This window comes from Diceros bicornis, unplaced genomic scaffold (assembly GCF_020826845.1).
Source record: "Diceros bicornis minor isolate mBicDic1 unplaced genomic scaffold, mDicBic1.mat.cur scaffold_73_ctg1, whole genome shotgun sequence".
NCBI classification, from domain to species: domain Eukaryota; kingdom Metazoa; phylum Chordata; class Mammalia; order Perissodactyla; family Rhinocerotidae; genus Diceros; species Diceros bicornis.
Genome location: NW_026691615.1, coordinates 450,018 through 455,775, shown reverse-complemented (window position 1 = coordinate 455,775; position 5,758 = coordinate 450,018).

Here is a 5,758-nt window from a genome sequence, read left to right as displayed (position 1 = left end):
GACTATTACTCAGCCATAAAAAAGAACGAAATTCTGACACATGCTACAGCATGGATGAACCTTGAGAACATTATGCTCAGTGAAGTAAGCCAGACACAAAAGGACAAATACTGTGTGATTCCACTGACACAAGGTATTCGAATGGGCAATCCATAGAGACAGAAAGTAGATGGTGAGGGCCAGGGGTTGGGGGAGGGGGATAGGGAGTCAGTGTTTAATGGGGACAGAGTTTCCATTTGGGATGATCAGAAAGTTCCAGAAATGGATAGTGGTGATGGTGGTACAAAATTGTGAATGTGCTTAATGCCACTGAGCTGCACACTCAAAATGGTTAACATGGTAAATTTTATGTTATGTATATTTTACCTCAAAAAAAAAGATGCAGAAGAATGTGTAAAATGCAAGCTTTTTTTTTTTTTTTTTTAAAGAAAGAAAAGAAAAAGAACATGCGCATTTGTATACAAAGACTGTTTCAGGCAGCTAAACCAACAAATTGAGCCTGTGGGGCCGGAGAAACAGAGGGGAGGAAATCTTACCGCCACAGAAAATGTTTGTGAAGCTTCTGAATGTTATGTGTGAACTGTTCCAAACAAAAAACGTTTTCATGCCCATCAGAGATGTCATCTCCTATTTTAAAAACCCTTTTCAAAGAGGACCCCCTTAGCTCCTCCTAATCACATCCAGGAGAGGGGACGGTGTCTTCCATCAGTAGGTGTTGGCGTGGGGGCTCCTGTGCCCGGGTCATTGTGGGCAGGTCACCTCCCCTCCCGGGAGGATGATGCTCAGACCATCCTGGCGTTAGCCCTGGAAGTCCCGTGTCCCAGGCACACGGGATGGTTGGTCACAGCACCTCTGGGCCCAGGGTTCTTATTTGCCGGATTGTTCAGACCTTGCTGGAGTGCAGGTGAAGATCAGGAGAAACGACAGCTTCCCAGATGCCCCGCGGACAGGCAGGCGGATGGCAGGGATGAATGAACCAGGGCCTCCTGTGAGCGGGAAGGTGGGGATGGGTGGTGAGCAAAGGGCGTACTTAGGGGTGGGGGCCCTTTCTCATCACTTGAGCTCACATTCGGGGGCGCCAGGCCAGCCCTGCCCCCCACCCCTCTCAGGGCACAGAGACAGGGGGGAAAGAGAGAACCAGCCCTGGGGGATGGGTGAGTATGGATGTTGAGTGAGGGGTCTGAGTCCACCAGGGGTGAGAGGTGAGGGGTGAGGTCCTCTCTGCCCCCACTCTGGTGCCCCCCCAATCCAGCAGAGGAAAAGAAAGTTGAGGCTGATGGAGAATAAGAGGTGAGGCAGAACTGGGTTCAAAAATGCCCCCTCCCCGCGGCTGTGTGGCTTCGGGCATCTTGCTCCCCCACTCTGGGCTTGCGTCCTCATCTGTGAAATGGGAATTTCAACGCACTTGCTTCCCAGATAGGGTGGATGTGTTCATCTCTGTGAAGTTCTCAGCACAGCGCCTGGCACCAGCCCTGCCACGCTCCACCCCACCCCTCCACCCCCGCCCAGCCACTGGGAGCCTCGCGCTGGCTGGCAGGCAGCACTGGCTCAAACCAGTTAGCCCACCGCCCCCGGGGAGCTGGAAGGGCCAGAGGGAGGGGGAGGGACACCGGGCACTGAGCGCCTGCTCTGGACAGGGGAGGACACTGAGGCACGGCGCCACCGGGAGGGCGCCCGGAGGAGGCAGGGGGCGGGACTCCGGGGGGCGGGGCGCCACGCGGAGAGGAGGGCTCAGGATCCAGCCCTGCTCAGCGGGGAAGTCGAGGCTACGCCTGTCCAGGCTCAGACGCCCACGCACACGTAGGGAGCACAGAGACACCCCCAGAGACAGACAGACACCTCCACAGACAGACAGACACACAGAAACGCACAGAAGACGCACACACACTCAGAGACACACCCAGACAGGCAGATGCAGAGACACACAGAGCAACACACAGAGACCCAGAGGGACATGGACACACACACACACACACATACACAGATACAACCAGCAGGCCCTCTTTCTGAGCCTTTCTCGGACAAACTCCACGTCTTGCCTCGCCTCTCTCCGTCCTCTCTGCCCTTAACAGACATTTACGGGGCACCCACTGTGTACCAGGCCCTCTTCTAGGCGTTAGGGTCACAGGGGGGTCAAAACAGACGCCCCTGCCCTTGGGGGTGGACACCCTCTGGGGGCGGCTGTCAGGGCACAGAATAAACATGGAGCCCAGACGCAGGAGGACTGGGGAGGGGGACAGGGAAGGTGGATGGCAGGATGGGTGGGGCAGGGTGGGCCTTGACCAAAGGCCCAAGGAAATGAGGGAGGGTGCGGCATGGACATACAGGAAGGGTGTTCCAGGCAGAGGGAACAGCCAATGCAGAGGCCTCTCCACTCCTCCATCCTCCCATCTCCTCCCCTCCCCCAGTCCCAACTCAGGCCGTTTGGATGGAGGAGACAATGTGGGGAGAGTGGTCCATCCGGGTATCCACCCCCCAGCTGGCCTGGTTAGCTTCCATTCCACAGGTGAGGGCATCACAGGGCTCAGAGAGGCTGTGTCACACAGCCGAGGTCACACAGCACAAATGTGGGCCCTGGTCTGTCTGAACTCAGGGCCTCTGTCTTCGGGGAGAGGAGCCCCCCACTGAGGGCAAAAGGCTGGGCCAGGAAAGACGGTCAGCCGAGGGCCTGGGACAGCAGAAACCTGCCCGGCGTGAGGTGCTGGAACAGGAGACACTGAACTGGACGCTGCAGGACAGAGAGGCAGTGACAGACAGACAGACATCCGGGACTTCACTACTCCCCCACACCGCCCACCGGAACAGGGGAACAGCAGCCCTGGAGACCACCAGAGGGGCAGTTCCAGAGGGCTGGGTGATGCGGGCACACAGCGGGGGTGGTGGGTCTCAGCTGGATGGCCTCAGGGTGCTGATTTGGAAACTGAGTCAAGATGAGGGGTGGGGGGGGTTGACAGTGCATGCAGGACTCTGGATGGGAAGCTCGGGGTCTGCATGGGTCTCCTGTGGCTGCAGGAACAAATTATCACCAACTTGGTGGCTTAAAACAACTCACATTTATTATCTGATGGTGCTGGAGGTGAGAAGTCCAAAATAGGTCTCACTGGGCTAAAATCAAGGTGTCGGTAGCGCTGCGATCCTTCTGGAAGCTCTAGGGGAGAACCCATTTCTTTGTCTTTTCCAGTTTCTGGAGGCCACCTGCATTCCTTGGCTCGGGGCCCCTTCCTCCATCTTCAAAGGCAACAGTCCAGCATCTTCCAAGCTCTCTCTGGCCTTCCTGCCTCCCTCTTACAAGGACCCTGTGAGGACGCTGGCCCACCCAGATAATCCAGGATCATCTGCCCCTCCTCCAGATCCTTAACTTAATCCCACCTGCGACGTCCCTTTTGCTATATAAGGTCACATATTCACTGGTTCCGGGGGTTAGGACATGTGGACATCATTGGGTGGCTATTATTCCACCTCGCACAGGGTCCGTTGTCCAGGGTCCAGGGTCTAGGCTCCAGGCCTGGCCGTGGTGGTCCCAGGGTCTGGAAGAGACCAAGGTGGCTGGGACCAGCTGACGGGCTGGAGGGGACCAGGAGGGACGAAGAGGCCCTCTGCTGATCACGTGGGTGGGGCTGTTGAGCCTCCCCAATCTTACCTCTTTGTCCCCCATTCAAGCACAAAGGGTGGGGAGGCCTGGAGGGGAAGGGGAGCTGAGGAGCTCCCCCACCTCATGTCTGAGCTCTGGGCCTCCCTAGGGTCCCCTCTCCCTGGACCCAGACACCCCACACTGGACTCTCCAGCTTAGAAACGGCTCCATCTCCCCGCTCCCACCCACCAGGCCCTGGCCTCCCCAGCTTCCCCCAAACCCTGGCGATTTTACCTCTAAATCCCGCTAGAGTCCCTCCTTTCACTCCTGTCTGCAACCCCCAGACCTGGCCCCAGCCGCTCCCAAGAGGTCTCCTCTAAGAGAGCCCTGGGGGACCTGTAGTGGCTGGCCCTGGACAGCCACTGGCCCAGGACAGTGGCCCTGCTGTCCTCTCCACACTCACTTCTGGACCCTAACTCAGCTTAATCCCCACCCATCATCTCTCAGGGTTCAGATGCCTCCTCCTCCAGGAAGCCTGCCCTGAACACTCCCTGCTCACCAAAGGGGGGTGGGGCCAGGAGAAGGAGGGCAGGGGGCAGCCAAGAAACAGCCCAACTGGGGGTTCCTCCAGCCTCCCCACCTCTGCCCACGCAGTACCTCCCACCTGAAATCTCTCCCTGACCCTGGCCCACCCAAATCATCTTATGAGGGCCTCCCCCTCCAGTTCTCCAGGGATCTGCTGTTTCTCCCCTGGGGCCTGGACTCCCCCACTTTGACCTTGTCTCCCACTATGAATACAAATGGCTGCCATGCTCTGAGGACCGCCAGGTGCAAAGTGTCATATGGGACAGATCCTAGTCGCAAGAACTGAGAAAAGTGACTTGATGGTCTTCCTTTCCCCGTGTGCAAAGGAGCTCTTGGAGGGAGAGGGAGAGGATAGAAGGGTGAATGCAGAGGGTGGGGCGGAGGTGGAGCGTGGGGCTCTGGGGAGGGGACAGGGGCCTGAGAGAGAAGGATGCATGCAACTGAAAAGAGAAAGAATACTCGTCTGGTGGAGGGAAGAGCGAGTGCAAAGAGCTGGAGGCTGAACTGGGAGGGACAGGTTCTTCCACACTTACGACAGCGGTCTGTGTCTCCCTCCCTCTCCCCACGTGTGGAAATCGAATGTCAGCTCTGTGAAACAACTCGTTTAGGGCCCCCAGCCCAGAAGGTCCCGACTTCCCCCATCGCGCCCTGGATCTGCTTCAGGGAGAGGCTTATTGTCCAAAGGTGAAGCCACTTGCCCAGATGACACGCAGTTGGCCAGCGGCTCTCGGACCCCCAACCGGCGACAGCTGTAGCCTGAGTCCCCCAGGGGCGACCCAGTGCTCAGACCGCCTCTGCTCCATCCGGGATTGTCCTCCACTCGCGGCTCGCCCAGGCTCCCTGCCCGTGCGCGCTGCTGATTCCGGGTCACTTTCGGTTCCACCCGGCGAGAGGGGGCCCAGCCTCCTCCCCCGTTGCCCTCCGCCAGGCGGGCACCGCAGTGGGACTCGGGGCTGCGCCACCACCCACGCTGGCCTATCTCCCCCGCTCTGCCGCCTGACCTCTGCACTCCACCAAATTGCAGTCTTTGCCCGGATGCCCTCCACTCCTCCCAACCTTCGGGGTGGCCCCCGGGGCTCCCAACACTGCAGTTGGCGCCTGCGCGAGCCGTGGCCCCATGAACCACGAAGTGGGCCCGCTTGGCCTGCGAGCTGGGACAGGTCCCCAGACTCGGGGGCCCGGGGGTGGCCTCTGAGGCCTGAAGCGGAGTCCGGGCCTCCCCCGCAACTCCCAGCCGTGCGCTCCAGCGGATCAGGGCGCCCCCGGGAGTGTTTGCAGAGACGCGGGGCGGAGCCGAGCCAGAATACGGGAGCCAGGAGGGGGCTGGGGGACGCGCAGCTAACAGAGGAGAAGCGGGGCCCGGACTGGGCGCGCAGCAACGCGTGCTGGGTTCAAAGGCGAGAGATAAAGCGCAGGCAGGAGGCTGGGGGCTGGATCCCGGCCAAGCGCGCCTCGGGGCGGGGCGAGGCGGGGCTGGGACGCCGGGGGCGGGGCCGAGGGTCCAGACAGCGGCCTAGTGGCGCGGAGGGGGCCTGGTCCCGCCCCGCGCCCCCTCCCGCCTGCCTCCCCGGCCCGCGGCCGAGGCGGTGCCGCGAGCAGAGT